The sequence below is a fragment of the Chelonoidis abingdonii genome, chromosome 6 (genome assembly GCF_003597395.2).
Source record: "Chelonoidis abingdonii isolate Lonesome George chromosome 6, CheloAbing_2.0, whole genome shotgun sequence".
NCBI classification, from domain to species: Eukaryota; Metazoa; Chordata; order Testudines; family Testudinidae; genus Chelonoidis; species Chelonoidis abingdonii.
In genome coordinates, this window is record NC_133774.1 from 129,907,578 (window position 1) to 129,928,549 (window position 20,972).

Sequence of the window (20,972 nt, forward strand, 5' to 3'; positions counted from 1 at the left end):
CAGAGCGGGGGCTGCTGGAAATCCCCTACAGGCTGTGAGCAGGAGAAGGCACAAGTTAGGACAGGCTGTACCAGAGGCTGAACCTGACCCTGTGATGAATTTGCCCTTATAGATCAGGGTGGCCTCGGGTTGCATCCTCCTGATCCTGTGCTACCCAGGCAGCCGGCTGCTCAGCTAGCCAAAGGACGAGGTTGAATTTTTTAAGTTGACTGGGTGTTTAGGACTGTGGGGCTTTGAAGACTGCTGCTTTAGGGCATAGTCTGGGGCAGGGGTGGACAAACTTTTTGGCCTGAGGGCCACATCAGGGTTTCAAAACCGTATGGAGGGCCAGGTAGGGAAGGCTGTGCCTCCCCAAATAGACTGGCTCCCTCCCACTTCCCATCTCCGACATCTCCCCTCAGAACCCCCACCCCATCCAACCCCCCTGCTCCTTGTCCCCTGACCCCCCCTATCTAAGCGCTGCTGGTCCTTGTCCTCAACTGCCCCCTCCTGGGACCACTGCCCCTAACTACCCCCCAGAAACTCACCCCTATCTAAGCACCACTGGTCCTTGTCCCCTGATTGCTCTCTCCTGGGACCACTGCCCCTAACTGCCCCTTGGAACCTCACCTCCTATCTAAGCCCCTGCCCCCCTGAACCTCTGCCCCATCCAACTGCCCCTTGTCCCCTGACTGCCCCCCCATGAACCTCCACCTCTAACTGCCCCCTGGAACCTCACCTCCTATCCAACTTCCCCTCCTCCCTGACTGCCCCAAACCCTATCCACACCCCTGTCCCCGACAGGTCCCCTGGGACACCTACACCTATCCAATCCCCCCACCATTCCCCATCCCCTGACTACCTCACCCAGAACCTCTGCCCAATCCAACTGACCCCTGCTCCCTGTCCTGACTGCCCCCTGAGACCTCCTGCTCCCCACCCCCTTACCATACCAGATCCAGCCACACCACTATGCAGCCCAGCAGGAGTGGTGGGCCAGAGCGCTGGCAGCATGGTAAGGTGAGGCTATGGGGGAGGAGGAACAGCAGGGGAGGGGCCAGGGGCTAGCCCACCCGGCCAGGAGCTCAGGGGCCCGGCAGGACGGTCCCACGGACCAGATGTAGTCTGCGGGCTGTAGTTTACCCACCTCTGGTCTGGGCCCTCAACTGTCAACCTTGGGAAGACAGTAGAACTTTTCCCATATAGCTGCCTCTTCGTGAACAGCAAGAGCCTTACAGAACTGGACATTTAACCCTCCCAAGATTTAAAAAATAAATCCCTGCTACTCCAAGACCTATAGGGGTTCTGGAAGCACAGAACACGCTTCCGTTATCCCTCTTTAGCAAGCAGACAGTAATTACTGGCTGGTTAAAGGCTCTGCTATGCAGCCCTGTGGCTTGACGGCTCTTGAGATGTTGTGCGAGATGCGTGACTCTGTCCTGTTACATCCAGGCAGCTTTTAGAATCTCAACACAAACAGGTTTAGCCTGAATTTTAGCCTTGTAGCCTGTAACACTCATTAAATTCTTCAATGCACCTCGGTCACTCTAGGATGCCCAGGGTGGTAAGCATTGCTTTTCATTTCTATCCTGCAGCTTCAGGACTCCCAAGAAAGTGGGGTAGGGGATAAAAAGGGTTATCTGGCTCTACAGATCCTGCCAGCACAATAATCCCCTGTGCCGTAAAATAAATCAATCAGAGGAAGAGGTAACACTGCATATCACACTCAGAAATGAAAGGTGTTTGGGTTTAGGGAAGCAGGAAAATCTCTGTCTGGAAGGCGCTGTCTGCAGAAGGTCACAGCTGACAACTGAAGGAAGGAATGAAATCCAGGGCTTGTCGAGAGTGTCTATTTATCAGGAGAACACTGAATTGGTGGTGTGAAGTGCAGCTGCACTCTGCAAAGTGACAATGTGAAACAACACCGTCTGACTGGACAGATCTTCTGGTGTGCACCGAGAGTCAGACATGCTGGCTCCAGTGACAAAAATAAGCTTCTGCTGCTTTTTGAGGCCTGAGGATCCTAATGCAGCTAAGGGTCTGTGAGCCGGATTCTAGTCCAGCTTGTGCATCATCCACAAAACGGGTCACTCGGTTTTAATCAGTGACTCAAGCGCAGATGCACTGGGGCTGCGCTGGTACCAGTAAGGCAGTGGTTCTCAACCTATTTACCACTGCCGGCCACATTTGCAGCTCTCTGTGCGTTATGTGGGTCACATCCAAACAATACATATACTACCTGTGTGGCCCTGAGGAGTCACATGGACCACAGCTGTGTGCTGATTGGCCTGCAAGTGGCCCACGGGCCGCAGTTGAGAACCACGGCAGTAAGGGCTTGCTTTGAAAACAAGAGTGGGTACAGGCGTGGGTAGCATCTGGCCTTTCTCAAGTGCCTTTATTACTAGAGATAAAGTGCAAAGAGAAAAGGACCCAGCCTGACCTCAGAATATAAGATGCTTGCAAGGCTAGCATCACGGACACAAAATAAGCGGGGAACCTCACAAACAAACCACAATCACATGGCACAGCAGAACTGTATGCCAAAGGTAAGCTTCTCAACAGGCAACTGTATTAAATGAGGAACTATGGTTTATGATACTGATGTTCCCTTTCTGGGGCCTGATCCCTTAGCCACTCAAACGACAGCTTCAGGCCTTGCCTTTGGAGAACCCATCATGACCTTTTGGACTTACTTGGAATCCACCCCAGCCATGACAGTCATAGCCAGCTTCCTGATTCTGTACAGCTGGATACCCCTATGCCAAGCCCAGGAGAAGTGGGGCCAGCAACGGCTGATGAAGTTCTGGAGCTTTTGTCTCCGCTTCTCATTCTTCATTTGGGACACAGGGCTAACGAGGAGGGCTTGGAGATTCTCCGCAGGCTGATTTCATCAGCTCAGTATTTTTTTCGGGGGGTGGAGGGGGGAGTCAGTCCTTCAAACAATTTAAAACTGTGCTGCTTCATATTTCACAAAATGATTAATTCTTTCATCAGTTTGGACTCCACGATCTAAGACAGGGAAATCTCGCTTGTGAGCTAAAACAGACTTTAATTAACATAACAAGCCTGTAAAAGAGGCACTTCTAAATGTGATGGAACATTTGTAGCCTGATCAATAGATGAGAGATCAGCCATGAAGAACCCTGGGGAACGGGATTTAGGATGCATTCCCAGGCCTGGTCTACACTACGCGTTTAAACCGAATTTAGCAGCTTTAAACCGATTTAACCCTGCACCCGTCCACACAACAAGGCCCTTTATATCGATATAAAGGGCTCTTTAAACCGGTTTCTGTACTCCTCCCCGACAAGAGGAGTAGCGCTGAAACGGGATATGCCATGTCGGTTAGGGTTAGTGTGGCCGCAAATCGACGGTATTGACCTCGGTGGTACCCCCAGTGCACCATTGTGACATGCTCTGGAAAGCAATCTGAACTCGGATGCAGCTGGCCAGGTAGACAGGAAAAGCCCCGCGAACTTTTAAATTTCATTTCCTGTTTTCCCCAGCGTGGAGCTCTGATCAGCACGGGTGGTGATGCAGTCCCAAATCAAAAGAGCTCCAGCATGGACCATACGGGAGATACTGGATCTGAATCGCTGTAGGGGAGACAAATCTGTTCTATCAGAGCTCCATTACAGAATATGAAGCTAAAGCATTTGAAAAAAGTTTCCAGGCTTGATAGATAGAGTCCCACAGCACACAGCTGTGTGATAAGCGTAATGGAAAGCCAAAGAATCAAATGGACGCTCAATCGGCGGGAGGAGGGGGGTACTGAGATCCAGCTATCCACAGTCCCGCAGTCTCTGAAAAGCATTGCATTCTTGGCTGAGCTCCCAGTGCCTGAAGGCGTCAAAAACATTTTCCCGCTCGGGTGTTTCAACGTATATCATCAAGATTTAGACCCTTCCCCCCCGGTGAAAGAAAGAGGAGCAAAAAGATCGTTCTTCCACTTTTTTCAAGTGTCACCCGGCATATGTCTACTGCAGCTGGCTGGTAGACACATTGCTGCGGCAATGAACAGCCACATCCTCTCCCCTCCCTCCCCGGTGGCAGATGTACAGTGGCCAGAATGAGTAGATAGCCGTCCTGTCATTTTCATTTTGTGAGTGGTCGTTTTTTTTTTTTTTTTGGGGCTGCCTCAGTGGTGGAGTCGGCCGGGGCGCCTGAGGGTAAAAATAGAAAATGGAACTCCCCGTCCATCCCGCAGATGGTACGAACGGCTCGGTAACCATGTATCATCATAGCACTGGGGTCTGAGCCCATCAGCCCCACCCTTCTCTCATAACGAAAAGATTCTTTGTCTCCTGGACTATCATAAGCAGCGTGGAATGCTGGGGGCTCTCCCCCCACCACGTTTAATGTCCTGCTGGACATCATAGCAGCTAGAGGTACCTCCCCCTCATTTTATCTCACTAAAGAAGTCAGTGTTTCTTATTCCTGCTCTTATATTACTCTCACCCACCAAAAGTGGGGGACGACTGTATGGTAGCCCAGGAGGGCTTGGGGGAGGAGGGAAGCAACGTGTCGGGTTGTTGCAGGGGCACCCCCTAGAATGGCATGCAGCTCATCATTTCTGCGGGATCTGACACAGAGCGGCTGTGTTCTCTGGTACACTGGTTCTCTAGTACACTTGCCCCATATTCTAGGTAGGACTGACTCTATTTTTAGACACAACATAAAGGAGGGATTGACCCGGGGAGTCATTCCCATTTTTGTCTTTGCACCCCCGGCCGACCTCAACGAAGGCCAGCCAGGAGCACCCATGACAGCAGCAGACAGTACAGAACGACTGATAACCATCATCTCATCGCCAATTTACAATGGCATGGCAGACGGTACAATAGGGATGGTAACCATCTCTGCTCCTTGCAAAGGCAAATGAATGCTGCTGTGTAGCGCTGCAGTACCGCCTCTGTCAGCAGCATCCAGTACACATACTGGGACAGTGACAAAAGGCAAAACGAGCTCCATGGTTGCCATGCTATGGCCTCTGCCAGGGCAATCCAGGGAAAAAGGGCACAAAATGATTGTCTGCCATTGCTTTCACAGAGGAAGGAATGAGTGACGACATTTACCTAGAATCACCCGCGACGCTGTTTTTGCACCATCATGCATTGGGATCTCAACCCAGAATTGCAATGAGCGGGGGAGACTGCGGGAACTATGGGATAGCTACGCGATAGCTACCCACAGTGCAACGCTCCAGAAATCGACGCTAGCCTCGGTACATGGACGCACACCGCTGAATTATTGTGCTTTGTGTGGCCGCGTGCACTTGACTTTATACAATCTGTTTTACAAAACCGATTTATGTATAATTGGAATAATCCTGTAGTGTAGACATACCCTCAGCTGAGCTATGCGCACAGGTTCTCTGTTATGATAAAGAGGAAGCTGCGTGCAGCTAACTCAGAGGATTCCATTTCTTCCATAATGATGTGCCCAGTACATCTGGAACCATCCCATATTCACCTTTCCAGGGATTTCACTGGGGTTTGGATCATGCCCAGGACTCATACAGAAGTTTCTCTTTACAGCCCACAAATGGCACAAAGAAACAGGGACAGTAGTTAATGGTTGCAAACGTAGATCAGCATTCAGGGATTAGTGGGGCCAGGCATTATGTCAAATCTGTCTCCACAAGAGATTTAAGATAATTTCTCTCTATTTTTGGTCATTGTTATATTTGTTAAATATTGTTCTCTTTCTCGCCTGGGCCCAACCATGCATTGCTCCAACGGGAGGGCTGGGTGCAAAAGGAACAAAAGACATAAAGGGGGAGAGATAGCTCAGTGGTTTGAGCATTGGCATGCTAAACCTAGGGCTGTGAGTTCAATCCTTGAGGGGGCCACTTAGGGAACTGGGGCAAAATCAGTACTTACCCCTGCTAGTGAAGGCAGGGGGCTGGACTCATTGACTTTTCAGGGTCCCTTCCAGCTCTATGAGATAGGTATAGCTGGCTGGCTGGCTCAAATCTTAACTCCACTCAAGTCAGTGGCAAAACTCCCATTGATTTCAACAGAGCCAGGATTTCACCCTGACTTTCTACCTTAAATTGCAAGCCACAATACATCTCTTTCCTACTGGAGACCTGCAAGCACAATCCTCACAACAATTCCATAACGCTGTCCTATCCATAGCTCTCAACCCACAAATATTTATTCTCAGCAAGAATGAAAATGGCTTAAAAAACCTGTCCTGTTAATATTAGCTCTGTGAATGAAAATGTCATTACTGGTGACCAGGAAATAAATCTATAATGAAAAACAGGGTCCTGAGTCTTCCACCTATGCTCTCCTTATTGCAAAGCAACGGTGTTGAATTAATGATGTATATTACAGAAGTGTCTAGAAACCCCAGCTGAGATCAAGCCCCCAGTGTACTAGGAGCTGCACAAACACAGTAAAAGACAGCACCTGCCCCCAGAGAACTTACAAGGTAAATAGACAAGACAAGCAAAGGGTAGAGAGCAGAAGTGGTTTGCCCAACAACCAGGAGAAGGATTTTGAGAGAGCAGGCACAGAATCCAGATGCCTTGAGGCCTAGTCCAGTGCTCAGTCTACCGGACCATACAGCCTTAAACACAGTGTGGTCGTTCTGGTCCGTGGCTCTAAACACATCATCATATGGTTTGGTATTTACTCTTTGCCAATGACCTACTCATTTGAATGTAATCACCCTTTACCAGCTGAGTCATGAGCTCAACATGCTATTTGAAAAATCAAGCTATGTTTCATAAAGTTTGAAGTCAAAAAGAACCACTAGCTCATTTTTATGTGGATCACAGGATATCAGATTGCACCCAGTGACTTGAGTTAGGCTAAAGTCATTGGCTGCAGAATTTTTATGACTTGTGATGATGTATGAATCAGAAAAAAAACCCCTCAAATTACTTCCCTATTACTAGGAATCTAGATTATTCAAAATAACACTTGGGAAATCTAATTTACTTTTCACCATTTACACTGGTTATTTATAGGGCTATCAAGAGATTAAAAAAATTAATCGCGATTAATCGCACTGTTAAATAATAATAGAATACCATTTATTTCAACTTTTTGGATGTTTTCTACATTTTCAAATATATTGATTTCAATTACAACACAGAATACAAAGTGTACAGTGCTCACTTTATATTTATTTTTATTACAAATATTTACACCATAAAAAACAAAAATAATATTTTTCAGTTCCCCCATTACTAGCACTGCAGTGCAATCTCTTTATCATGAAAGTTGAACTTCCAAATGTAGAATTATGTAAAAAAAATCCTGCATTCAAAAATAAAACAATGTAAAACTTTAGAGCCTACAAGTCCACTCAGTGTTACTTCTTTTTATTCAGCCAATCGCTCAGACAAACAAGTTTGTTTACATTTGCAGGCAATAATGCTGCCCACTTCTTGTTTACAATGTCACCTGAAAGTGAGAACAGGTGTTCACATGGCACTGTTGTAGCCAGCCGGATGCACCAAGATATTACGTGCCAGATGCACTAAAGATTCATATGTCCCTTCATGCTTCAACCACCATTCCAGAGGACATGCGCATCCATGCTGATGATGGGTTCTGCTCGATAACAATCCAAAGCAGTGCAGACTGACATGCATGTTCATTTTCATCATCTGAGTCAGATGCCACCAGCAGAAGGTTGATTTTCTTTTTTGGTGGTTTCAGGTTCTGTAGTTTCTGCATCAGAGTGTTGCTCTTTTAAGACTTCTGAAGCATGCTCCACACCTCATTCCCTCTCAGATTTTGGAAGGCACTTCAGATTCTTAAACCTTGGTCGAGTGCTGTAGCTATCTTTAGAAATCTCACATTGGTACCTTCTTTGTGTTTTGTCAAATCTGCAGTGAAAGTGTTCTTAAAATGAACAACATGTGCTGGTCATCATCTGAGACTGCTATAACATGAAATATATGGCAGAATGCAGGTAAAACAGAGCAGGAGACATACAATTCTCCCCAAGGAGTTCAGTCAAATCTTTAGACGCCATCTGTCAGATGTGTTGAAACTAAGTCTTGCCAGACCACTTGCAAGTGGTCTGGCAAGACTTAGTTTCAACACATCTGACAGATGGCGTCTAAAGATTGCATGTAAATACTTTGCAATGCCAGCTACAAAAGTCCCATACGAATGTCTGTTCTCACTTTCAGATGACATTGTAAATAATAAACAGGTAGCATTATGTCCTGTAAATGTAAACAAACTTGTTTGTCTTCACAATTGGCTGAACAAAAAGTAGGACTGAGTGGACTTGTAGGCTCTAAAGTTTTACATTGTTTTGGTTTTGAGTGCAGTCATGTAACAAAAAAAATAAATCTACATTTGTAAGTTGCACTTTCACAATACAGAGATTGCACTACAGTACTTGTATGATGTGAATTGAAAAATATTTCTTTTGTTTATCTTTTTATAATGCAAATATTTGTAATAAAAATAATATAAATTTAGCACTGTATACTTTCTATTCTGCATTGTAACTGAAATCAAGGTATCTGAAAATGTAGAAAAACATCAAAAATATTAATAAATGTTACTTGCGATTAAAACTGTGATTAATCACAATTTTTTTTTAGTTAATCACGAGTTAACTGTGATTAATCAACAGCCCTAGTTATTTACTAGCCCGAGTTATTTACTATCCTGAATTTGATTATTGTCTTTGTCCAAACTGAATAAATTTCACTTTTCTTTCTAGTCAGTTTCATTTCATGGTTCTTGTGTTAGGACAAGGGTGCAAGTCCTACTAAGGTATGTTGCAAAACAAACACAAATTTGCATTGAAACTGCATTAAATTTTTATAATAAATGCTTAGAATCGTGTTTTATTTTCTATTTCTTACACAAAATTGAAATTCTGGGTCTAAGTCACCTAATAAGCTTCAGTATTAACAAAACTAATGATTACTTCTTTATATGCAGCAGGAGGTTCTGAAATCCATTCCCCAGGTCATTCAGGAAGAAGTCTTTGCGGCTCTCACTTATGACTGTAGGCTATGTGGTCCTGGAATTCAGCTATTTTATTGTGACAGCCATGATGAAGACTATTAAAGTACAATAGTTAAAGGAGGAGAGTTCTACCCAGGGCTTTATATGGGACATTTATTAGTCCTGAGCTCCCTGTTATTCAGCTACTATCCATTATAGTTACAGAGTAGTTTCCCCATATCTCAGAGAATAAAGTAATAGTGGCAAAATCTGATGCCTTACCTCAGGGGTAGGCAACCTATGGCACGAGTACCGAAGGCAGGACATGAGCTGATTTTCAGTGGCACTCACGCTGCCCGAGTCCTGGCCACTGCTCTGGGGAGATTTGCATTTTAATTTAATTTTAAATGAAGCTTCTTAAACATTTTAAAAACCTTATTTACTTTACAGACAACAATAGTTTAGTTATATATCATACACTTATAGAAAGAGACCTTCCAAAAACATTAAAATGTATTACTGGCATACGACACCTTAAATCAGAGTGAATAAATGAAGACTCGGCACACCACTTCTGAAAGGTTGCCAGTTCTTGCCCTATTTTTTTGTATTGTCCACCTTGTCCGTTTAGACTGGAGATTATGGATGGAGCCCGGTAAGGATCAAGTATTATTATTTACATAACAATAACAACAAAGATCACCTATAAGCTCTTGTATAGCACTTTATATGTCCTAGTTCAGGGGTGGGCAAACTACGGCCTGGGGGCTGCATCCAGCCCTTCAGATGTTTTAAATCCGTCCCTCGAGCTCCTGTCAAGTAGCACGGTCAGGGCTTGCTGTGCACGGCTCCTGGAAGCTGCCCTCCCCTGACATGAATCTCCCTATGGCACTGAAATTAAATATAGACTATAATTTGGCATTTGAGAAGTGAAAGGGATGGTAGCCCTAATGGAAAAGCTAACAGCTTGGCTCTTCTGCAAGCCTCAAACTGCTGAATGAGCTTTAGGGTAGGGAAGGCTGTGCCTCCCAAAACAGCCTGGCCTGCCCCCCTATCTGACCCCCACCACTTCCTGCCCCTTGACTGCCCCCTCCCCTCAGAATCCCCCATCCTGCCCTCCTTGTCCCCTCCCATCCCCCAAGACACCCCCCCCACCACCACCCCGGGACCCCACCCCTGCTCCTTGTCCCCACTGCCCTGACCCTATCCACCCCCCGCTGAGTCCGACACCCCCAGAACCCCACAATCCAACCCCCAGGTTCCCTGTCGCCCCCCAAACCTCTGCCCCCTCCCTGGTCCCTGGACTGCCCGCAACCCTTCCCATCCCCCCCGCTGAGTCCTGACAGACCCCCCTGAATGCTCCACAATGCCAACGATCCCCCGCCATTCCCTGTCCCCTGGACTACGCCCCCACCAACCTCTGCCCCCTCCCTGTCCCCTGGGACTCCCTGCTCTTAGCCAATCTCCCCAGCCCTGGCCCTATCCCAGAGCATCCCCTCACCCGGAGCCTCAGCCCATGCAGGAGCTTCCCTCGACAGCTGCACCGTGGCTCCGGCAGGGCCCCTCAGCTCCACCCCGCTCAGAGCCGCATGGAAAGGGGGCGGGTTTGGGAACTCCAGGAGCTCAGCTCCCTCCGCTCAGCCCGGAGCTCCCAGACCCTTCCCCTGACCACGCAGCTCTGAGCGGGGCGGAGCTGAGGGGCCCTGCCGGGGCTACGCTGCCACTATTCAGGGATGCTGTTGGATGCGCTGAGGCTCCAGGAGAGGGGCGGAGATGGGGTCAGGCTGGGGCCGGGGAGGGAGCCTCAGCCATTCTCTTGGGGTCCGCTGCGGAGCCCGGGGCAAATTGCACCACTTGCCCCCCACCCCCCGGGCGGCCCTGCAGGTACCCCACAGTACTAAATGCAGTAAAAAAAAGGACCATCTTGTGCATCTCACTGTTGCTGGATGGTCCCTTCTGGCCTTAAGGTCTATGTGATGACTGATACCAGAGGGAGAGGGCTGTGTGGCAGCTTTATAACTCTGTTTCACTATAACAAATCTTCTTTTGCCTGTGAAATCTTCAATTAAAAATCTCATTTCTTCAGAGGATGCAGGTGTAGGGGGTTTGTAAAGGTCAATTTACTTTTCACGGCTCTGATGATTAGAGGTATTCATGGGATGAATCCACCAAAATGAGACAGAAGATAATAGCAGCCCAGGTTCTAAAAGATTTCACAGACATCGGTCATAGACATCCATCAGCAGCAGCAAAATGCTGCTTGACTAAACAAGAGGAGCACTCAGCAGCATACACCATCATCAGGGGACACGAGTGACTTTTAGAGGAGCAGGACTTTGGGGTAAAAGGCATTAGACACCACACGTGTTCAGTCTCTTCCCAGTGCGCAAAGGGAGCCTCCCAGCTCTCACCAGAGAAATGCTTTTGACAACCACACTAGCCTGGCTGCTCCTAATCACAATCAGACACAGTCCCAAGCTTCTGGGGTCACAATCTGCCCCCACATGCACAGGAGCAATTCTCCCAGAGGGCAGTGGGACTGTGCACACCTCTTTAGTGCTAGCCAAAAAGCCACCGATCCCCTTCACCCTGTACCCACCCTTCCTATCTGCTGACTGGTGGGGACATCCGGAACCAGGGCGCTGTCCCAGAGATCTTCATTGTCCTTGGCTTCTCTCCCAGACTCCACCAGCCCAGGAGAACATCGAGCCACCATTAGAACAGTCTCCTCATTCCCGAAGGAGGGAGAGTCAATGGAAGCAGCTTGCATACTAATTCTCCCAGGCCGGGACCCAGCATCATCATTACAGCATGCAAGATCGGTGGCTCGAGAACTCCCCATGCCAGGGTAAGACAGGGCCATTGGGAGCTCCAGGCAACGGAGCTACTACCCACCACAAGGCTATCCTCCTCCTCAGGGTGCACAGCTCCATCCTCAGCCATTGCCAGCAGCTCAGGGGCCTCCAGAGTCTTCGCCCAGTCAGAAACAGTCGCACAGAAACCTGGCCCATCAATCTGTTCTTCACCCCCATCTCTAGAACCCGGATCGGCGGGTAGTGATCAATCTATTGGGGGTCAATTTATCATGTCTAGTGTAGATGCGATAAAATCGATCCCCGATCATGCTCCCCGTCGACTCCTGAACCCCAGCTCGCGAGAGGTGGAAGCGGAGTCGACGGGAGCAGCAGCGGTCGACTCGCCACTGTCCTCACAGCCAGGTAAGTCAACCTAAGATACGCCGACCTCAGCTACGTGAAGTTGCATATCTCAGGTCAACCCCCACAATAGTGTAGACCTGGGCATAAAGTGACAGGGGACAGACTTTGGCAGTGCAGATACAGGCTCTGTCTCCTGCTGGTCCCTTGCTGTCCCATTCCCCACCCCACTATCCTGGGGTCCCCACATTCATACCAGGGACCCCTGAGCCATCAGTGAGTAGGCAGGAACCCCTCAAATGAGTAGGGTCACCTCCCTGGGAAACATTTCATGTTTTCCAAGGTAGCAAACACTATATAACTGGCCCCATCTATGACACCAGGCGCAGGGGTTACACAGAGCCACATACATCTGGGGCTGGAACAACAACATGCCTCACAATGGACTCATCCTGACAGCAGGAACTGCCTTCCCCTTAACAGAAGAGATCAGACACTGGCATCTGAGTGTGGAGGAAGGGGGAGAGAGGCACTGGAAAAAAAAAGGCTCAAACGAGGAGTGCAGAGACAGGAGCAGTGCAAAAACAATAGGTACAACGAGAAACTGTTTCAGGAGCCTGCCAGCTAGGGTGACCAGATGTCCCGATTTTATAGGGACAGTCCCAATTTTGGGGGCTTTTTCTTATATAGGCTCCTATTACTCCCTCTCCCCCATCCCAATTTTTTACACTTGCTGTCTGGTCACCTTACTGCCAACCCACCTGTTTACAAATGTACGTCTCAAGGGGGAGCTGAGACAGATGAGGGCAGAGGAAGAATGGCTCATTGATCAGGATGCTGGCTGAGAGAGCTGCGTTCAATTCCTGATCCACCCTGGGCTTCCTTCTGCCTCAGTTCCCTATCTGTACAAGGGAAGGAATGACACTGCCCGACCTCACAACGTTACCGTGAGGATAAATGCATTAAAGTCTGTGAGCTGCTCAGATACCAGGGTGATGGGCTCAGATAAGTACCTGAGATCGGACATGCTTTATTAACCAGTCTGGGGAAGAAGACAGCTCCCTAGACCCCACCCATGGTGCACTGTACTGGGTGGCTTTGCAGAGGACATAGCCAGGTGGGGTCTGGAGTTTCACGGGTGGGGTCATTATATACAGGCTGCAGCACTGAGGGCTGTTCAACAGGGCAGCTCAATGGCAAGAAACCATTGAAAATGGTGTGAGCAGGAAGGGAGACCAACACAAATGCTCCCCATGGCAGTGGAGAGACTTTTCCCAACAGCAGCATTTCCTCAAAGGTCTGGAACAGCTCACAACACAACTAGACCCACAAAGCTGTCCAAAATCTCCAGCCTCCCTGGGCCATTTCTCCCCACTGACCCGCCTTCAACCTCCCTGGGCCGCTTCTCCCCACTGACCCGCCCCCAACCTCCCTGGGCCGCTTCTCCCCACTGACCCGCCCCCAACCTCCCTGGGCTGCTTCTCCCCACAGACCTGCCTTAGGGACGGTGTCTCAAAATCCCACCATAGCCAGGACTAAATGTGCCATTAGTGCCCATGGTAGGACCAGAGGAACCCTGTTTCAGAAGCACAATGCCTTGGTAGGCAGGCAGCATACCCTCCCTCTTGCCCAATCTGAAATATATTCATGAAAGTAGATCTTTGTATTCCCCTGTGATAACATTCCAAAAAAGTATCTGCTCCATGTGGCAGTCGGATCCAATGGGTTTAGCGTAAGGAAATATATTAATCTGGTATACACAATGCAGCAGATAACAGTAACCCACCAGTACAGAAAACCACGCTGGATGCCCATGTTAGAAAGATACCACCACCTGTCCCTTTTGCTTGTATTCTAATGGGGTTTCATGAAGTTTTGATCAAAAGACTGGCAGAGCTCCAAGATACTGCACTGTTCCAGGTTCTGACTCTTGCATGATGTCCTCTCCTCTCCTTTGTTATTTCTGCCATGGATCACTCTGTTTTGAAACACCACCCTACACCAAGATCACCTCATGTCAAAATCCTACGGTTAGCGAGGAAAGCAAACCAAAAGTCCCAATCACAAAATGGGTTAGAGACGTAGCTCAGCATACTGGCAAGTAATTCTAGAGACTGATCCTACCTCCACTAACATTCAATTCCCTTATTAAAAAATATTGCCCTAGTAACTAGGGAGAGCACTGAAATAACTTTAAAACCACACATTAGACAACCGAATTCCCCTATGGTAAGTAACTGACTTCAACAAACGTTCTATGTATTAAATCAAAACAAAATTCAAAGAAACAGCAGAGCTCTGGTGGCCAAATATCTGAATGAACAGCAGAAAAACTGCAGAATGCTGCAAAGAGTGAAATGTGGTAGACAATACACCTAACCAAAGAACAAAGTAGATACATGTATTACGTCTACTATAAAGCTATTGCAAAACACAACAGCCCCCTACTTGCAAGTGAGCATTCAAAGAAATTGGTTTTCTTTTCCGCGCTGTGCCTTGAAATGGTTCTGAACACACTGACCGATGGGCAGTAAAAAAGCACTTGCAGCATCACACAGCACTAATATTACATAACTCCGGTCCTCTCACAAGTGTGTGTAAATCCCCCGGTTTTCGGAATACAAGTTTCCACAGAACTCGGTTTCCTCAAGGAAGGGACCATCAGTACAAGTTACGGATGGTTCCCCCTCCTGAAAGCAGCCTCCCCTCGAGGCTGTGTTCACACACGTTATTCCCCTTGCTACAGAGAAATGGCAAGTTTGTGCTCCCAGTTGCCTTCCCAGCCGAGGGCGATGGTTATGAAACTAGCCTCACCGCAGCATTCACCAGCCACCCAGCTGCAGCCCACAAAACCGAGTGTGCACAGGGTAACCCGTACCCGCGCAAGCACAACTCCGGGCAGCAGCTCGCCTGCAGCCCTGGCTGAGCACGGGGAGAAAAGCCAGGCTCCCCGCCAGGGCAGGGCTGCCGATCGCCCCCCATCCCCGAACAACCCATCCCACTCCTGTTCCTGTCCGCAAGGCGCCCCACGGGAAACGCACCGGGCAAGTTTGCAGGGCAGCAGCCCTGCAGGGGGGGAGGACAGAGCTCGCCCCCCACCCCCGTTACCTTAGATCCCGCCGGGGAGCAGCCACATCCCGGCTGCGGCCGCGCGGATCCTGCTGCGGGCGCTGCTTGCCCAGCCCAGCCGGGAGGAGCGAACGCCCCGGCCAGGAGCCCCTCCCCCCGCTCCAGCGCACAGACCATAGAGCGCCTGGAGGAGAGAGAGACTTTCCCGGGGCTCGCGGCGCTGCAGCGCGTGGGCGGGAGGCTGCGCGTGCCTTGCCCGGGCCCTGCTGCTGGGCGCTCGGCGCGCGCCGCCCCCCGCTGCAGACTCCCTGGCGCCCGTGCAGGGCTCTGCACCCTGAGAGCGGGGCGCTGGGGGAGCCGCGGACCCCTCCCCCCCAGGCAGTGCAGGGGCTGCCGTAGCACCGAGGCGCCAGGACAGTTCGCTAGTGACATGGGCCAGAGCCTCGGGCCCATTCATCATCATAACGCCCAGCTCTGGTCCAGCGCTTTTCGAGGGGCTGGTGGCGCTTTGCCCATAAGGCTGTTTGTGTGGCTGCCGGCAAAGAGAGTGTCTAGCCAGCATCAGGGTCCCAGCCTGCGCTCCACAGCTGGGGCTTTAGAAACAGCAGTGTGGGCGGTCTGGAGCCCAGGCTCTGAAACCAGGGGAGGGCGTGTGGGTCATGCCACAGCTTCCAAGCGTTGAGGCTGATCTTGTTCAACAGCTTCATTAATGATTGGGATGATGGGATGGACTGCACCCTCAGCAAGCTCGCAGGTGACACTAAGCTGGGGGGAGAGGTAGATGCACTGAAGGGTAGGGATAGGGTTCAGAGTGACCTAGACAAATTGGACCAAAAGAAACCTGGTGAAGTTCGAGAAGGAGACATGCAGAGTCCTGCGCTGAGGACGGAAGAATCCCATGCACCGCTATAGGCTGGGGACCGGCTGGCTAAGTGGCAGTTCTGCAGAAAAGGACCTAGGGGTTACAGTGGATGAGAAGTTGGATATGAGTCAGCAGTGTGCCCTTGTTGTCAAGAAGGTTAATGGCATATTGGGCTACATTAGTAGGAGCATTGCCAGCAGATCAAGGGAAGTGATTATTCCCATCTATTCGGCACTGGTGAGGCCACACCTGGAGTATTGCATCCTGTTTAGCCTCCCCCACACCCTACAGAAAGGCCGTGAACAAATTGGAGAGAGTCCAGTGGAAGGCAACAAAAATGATCAGGGGGCTGGGGCACATGACTTACAAGGAGAGGCTGAGGGAACTGGGCTTATTTAGTCTGCAGAAGAGAAGAGTGAGGAGGGATTTGATAGCAGCCTTCAACTATCTATAGGGGGGTTCCAAAGAGGATGGAGCTCGGCTGTTCTCAGTGGTGGCAGATGACAGAACAGGGAGTAATGGTCTAACATTGAAGTGGGGGAGGTTTAGGTTGGATATTAGGAAACACTGTTCCCCTAGGAGGGTGGTGAAGCACTTGAATGGGTTCCCTAGGGCGGTGGTAGAATCTCCATCTTTAGAGATTTTTAAGGTCAGGCTTGACAAAGCCCTAGCTGGGATGATTTAGTTTGGGACTGGTCCTGAGGTCTCTTCCAATCCTAATCTTCTATGATTCTGTGTTTATTGCACTTAGCGCACTTTGCTAGCCCTAGGCTGTCAGCCCAGGCTCACTCCAGCTTGCTGGGCAGCCCTACCCGGAGGCCATGTATACGCTACAGCTGTTGCAGCTGTGCTGCTATAGCATAGACGCTTCCTACCTTGACTGAAGGGGGTTTTCTGTGTTGCTAAGCCACGTCTCTGACAGGTGGTAGCTAGATCAATGGAAGAATTATTTAGTTGACCTAGCTGTATCTGCATCGGGACTTACGGTGCTTAGGGCACAACGTTATTCACAGCTTTGAGTGGCGTAGCTACATGGATCTAATTTTTAAGTGTAGAGCTAGCTTAAGGAATCTACCTGTGGATTCTCCAGGAGCAAAGGGATCCTTGGATGGGGGTGGGTTGATGGGTTTTGCCAGTTTTGTGCCCCACCTCACTGCCCTGAGTGTAGGAGGATGTTGCAGAAGAAGACACGTAGCTAGAACATGCTGCATTCCACAGTGATTCTTTGATTCATAGATTCCAAGGCCAGAAGGGACCATTGTGATCATTTGGTCTGACCTCCTGCATAGCACAGGCCAGGGAACTGCCCCAAAATAATTACTAGAGCAGAGCTTTTAGAAAAATATCCCACCTTGATTTAAAAATTGCCAGTGACGAAGAGTCCACCACAACCCTTGGTAAAATGTTCCAGTGGTTAATGGCCTTCACTGTTACAAATGTATGCCTTGTTTCCAGTCTGATTTTGTGTGGCTTCAATTTCCAGCCACTGGATTGTGTTATGCCTTTCTCAGCTAGACTGAAGAGCCCATTATTAAATATTTGTTCCCCGTGTAGATATTATAGACTGTGATCAAGTAACTCCTTAACATTCTGTTTGTTGGGTGAAATAGATTGAGCTCATGGAATTTATCACTATAAAGCAGGTTTTCTAATCCCATAATCATTCTCGTGGCTCTTCTCTGAACCTTCCCCAATTTATTAACATCCCTCTTGAATTGTGGGCACCAGAACTGGATGCAGTATTCCAGCAGCAGTTGCATTAGTGCTAAATATACAGAGGTAAAATAACCTCTCTGCAGGGCCAGCTCCAGGCACCAGCGAAGGAAGCAGGTGCCTGGGGCGGCCAGTAGGGGGCAGCACTCTGTCCGGTATTGGGCAGCACGTCCGGCACTTTGGTGGCTGATCAAGCGCTCCATGTTAGTCTTCGGTGGCAATTTGGTGGTGGGTTCTTCACTCCGGGAGCTCAACCATTGTTTTTGTTTGTTTTTTGTTTTTGCCGCTTGGGGCAGCAAAAAAGCTGGAGCTGGTCCTGCCTCTGCGCCTGCTCGAGATTCCCCTGTTTATGCATCCCAGGATTGCAGTAGTCCTTTTGGCCACAGGGTCACACTGGAAGCTCATGTTCAGCTGATTATCTACCAAGACCCTCCAAATTGTTTTCAGAGTCACTGCTTCCCAGGATAGAGTCCCTGCTCCTTTAAGGATGGCTTACATTCCTTGCTCCTACAGCTATGCATGGACATTTATCTGTACTGAAATGCATATTGTTTGCTTGCACCTAGCTTACCTAGCGATCCAGATCACTATGAATCAGTGACCCGTCCTCTTCATTATTTACTGCTCTCCCAATATTTATGTCGTCTGTAAACTTTCTCAGTGTTGATTTTATATTTTCTTCCAGATCACTGATCAAAATGTTAAATAGCACAGAGCCAAGAACTGGTCTGTTGGAGGTGGCCATAAGCTACAATAGCCATAAAGCTGGCTTGTAATATTCCACTTCCAAAACTGGCCCACAGTAGTTTCAGATATGGGGAATACAAATGTGGTATAAGGTCCTTTCCCCAACCTCCGCAGTTTTGCATTGAGTATAGCTTGGCCGGACCTGAGTATCAGGGCCAAAGTGTTAGGGAATGAAGAAGCATGTGGCTAGCACTACATGGGGCTGACCTGGGCTCTTTAAGTCACAGCTACAAATACGTTTTCTAAGCTGAGTCATGTAGGGAGCAGGCAGGCCTGGTGTGGGAGCATGTTGTCTTTCCCATAATGCTCAGCAAGAAGCCAAACGTGGATGGTTCTTTAGAATGAGCATATTAAATCATTCCCGCTGCAAGGGTCTGATCCTGGGTCAGAACCCCACAGCAAACCCCTGAGCTCTGTTTATAAGGGTGTAGGCAACCTCCAGATCCTTTGGCCTTTTGGATAACTTGTCCCAATGTGCAGGCTTCTCACTGGAGTTTGCTGGCATTCAAATTTTTAGCCTACTGTATGCTGTGGTCTCTGTTTATGTTGCACTAGTAAATTAGCATTACTAAGGTTGGTAGCACTCATGCATTGCAGAATATGCCTCAGTTAAGCTGGAGGGCCTAGGAGTGAAATAGATTTGGCCACGAGGTGACGCTAGAGCCATACAAAGAAACAAGCCCTTCTGTAAAACTACATTTACACTTGTGCAAATTCTTTACATGGCACTGAGAAAAGGCTACAGCTGGGGTTTGGTGTATCCATCGAGCCTGGAGGACTATGGTCCTGTAAGATCCATGACTGTAAACACCTTTGGGGCAGGAATTTTTTTTGTTCTGTGTTGGTTCACTACCCAATGAGGCACCAATCCTGGATTAGGGCCAGGAGACATTACTGCAGTGCAAATAATAATTATAAGGCATCACTGCTTTTAAGGACTTGTGGACTTCGTACCACATTGCATATGTGTTAATCCCCAGAGATCCCTATCAAGCCTGAGGACACAATGATAGTGTCTATATAAGAATATTCCTACCTAACATGCTTTAGCAACTCCCCTGACAGAAACATAAGAGGACTTCATTGGACACACATCCCTACAATGGGGTTTAGAGTGTGGCTGCATCACACTGTGCCTTGTAGTCATTATACACTTCCGAAACAAAAATTTAAATACCCAACTGTGGGAGAACCAGGACATCTGGAGTTTGACTCTCAGCATTGTAGGCTCTCAGTTGTAAGGAAGGATGGGCTTATGGTTAGAAAACATCTGGTTTGTGACTCAAGAAACAGGGTTGATTCATTTCTCTGTGGATCAGTCCCCAGCTGTAAAATGTGGGTCACAGCACTTCCCTGCTGCCTGAGGGGGTGTGAGGATACCAGATAAGAAGAACTAAGGATTGTGAGGTGCTTGTATGCAATGGTGATGGTAGCCAGCTAAATACCCAGACTAGTGTGACCAGATAGCAAGTGTGAAAAATCGGGACAGGGAGTGGGGGATAATAGGAGCCCTTATAAAAAAAGCCCCAAATACTGGGACTGTCCCTATAAAATCGGGACATCTGGTCACCCTAACCCAGCCTGATAGAATTATCAAACCACTGAGCCAACTCCTGCAAACACCAGGCTTCAACAGTGCAAACTTCACTGAGGATAACAAGTATCAGCAAAATTAGAGTTTAATAAATCGGGATTATTAGGCTCCTTCTCTGCAATCAGCTGGAGATCCTGATAGCACTTTAATGCTCTTCACAGGTGATGCTCTGAATTCAAATTTAAAAAACTCCCTTTCCACACATTTCCTAAAACGGATTGCCCCTCTCAGCTGCCTCCTATGCCCCACTCCCAATGGGTCCTTGTTCCAGCACTCTGATTTCTTTGACAATTTCTTGATTAGCAGAAATCTCTTGCCCAAAGAGATGAAGGGCTGCTCTCACATGCAGTGATGTCTATGGTGATAGACATAGCTAAAACTACAAAACTGTCTGCCAAAAACTGCACAACCATATTTGCTTGCCAAGTCAAACAATGGAACAATTATAATCATTACCAAATCTCTCCTTCCACCTGCATGGAAGGTTATGCATCTGCTTCATAGACATGACCTTCAAATGGTGGTGTCTAATAGTAGAAAAAAGATAATTCAAACAAGCATACTTGTTATTTATTTGTACAGTGGTGGTGGCATGAAGGAGCCCACTCATGGACCAGGATCCCATTGTGCTACGTGCTGTACAGACACTTGGAGGGAAAGCAAGTCTATACCTCATAAAACGTACCCAGGCATTTCACTATATGTCACACAACTGGGGCTTAGGAGGAGAGACCTAGTGGTCAGGGCTGATGCTAGCATCCAGGAGCCTGGGTTGGGGACCAGAACCAGGACTGGAGCCTAACAGTGGTAGCCTGAGCATGGGACTGGGTTGGGTTCCTAGTAATGATGCTGGGGGACAGAACAGAGCCAGGGTTCCAGGGGCAAAGCCAGGGAGCATAGCCAGAGTAGGAGTTCAAGTGCTG

The 20,972-nt window shown here is 48.6% G+C and overlaps 1 protein-coding gene across 2 annotated transcripts in view; it reads right to left on the reverse strand.

Annotated features, from left to right (window-relative positions):
- The window catches only part of FBXO10 (F-box protein 10), a 64,391-nt gene extending 49,126 nt beyond the window's left edge, over positions 1-15,265 (reverse strand). Inside the window, exon 1 of one of the 2 annotated variants that reach the window (XM_032778753.2) lies at positions 15,173-15,265. The gene's annotated coding sequence lies outside the window, so the exon portion shown is untranslated. The remainder of the gene's footprint in view (positions 1-15,172) is intronic. The other variant, XM_032778755.2, reaches the window with a different exon arrangement.
- Positions 15,266-20,972: the final 5,707 nt, after the last annotated feature.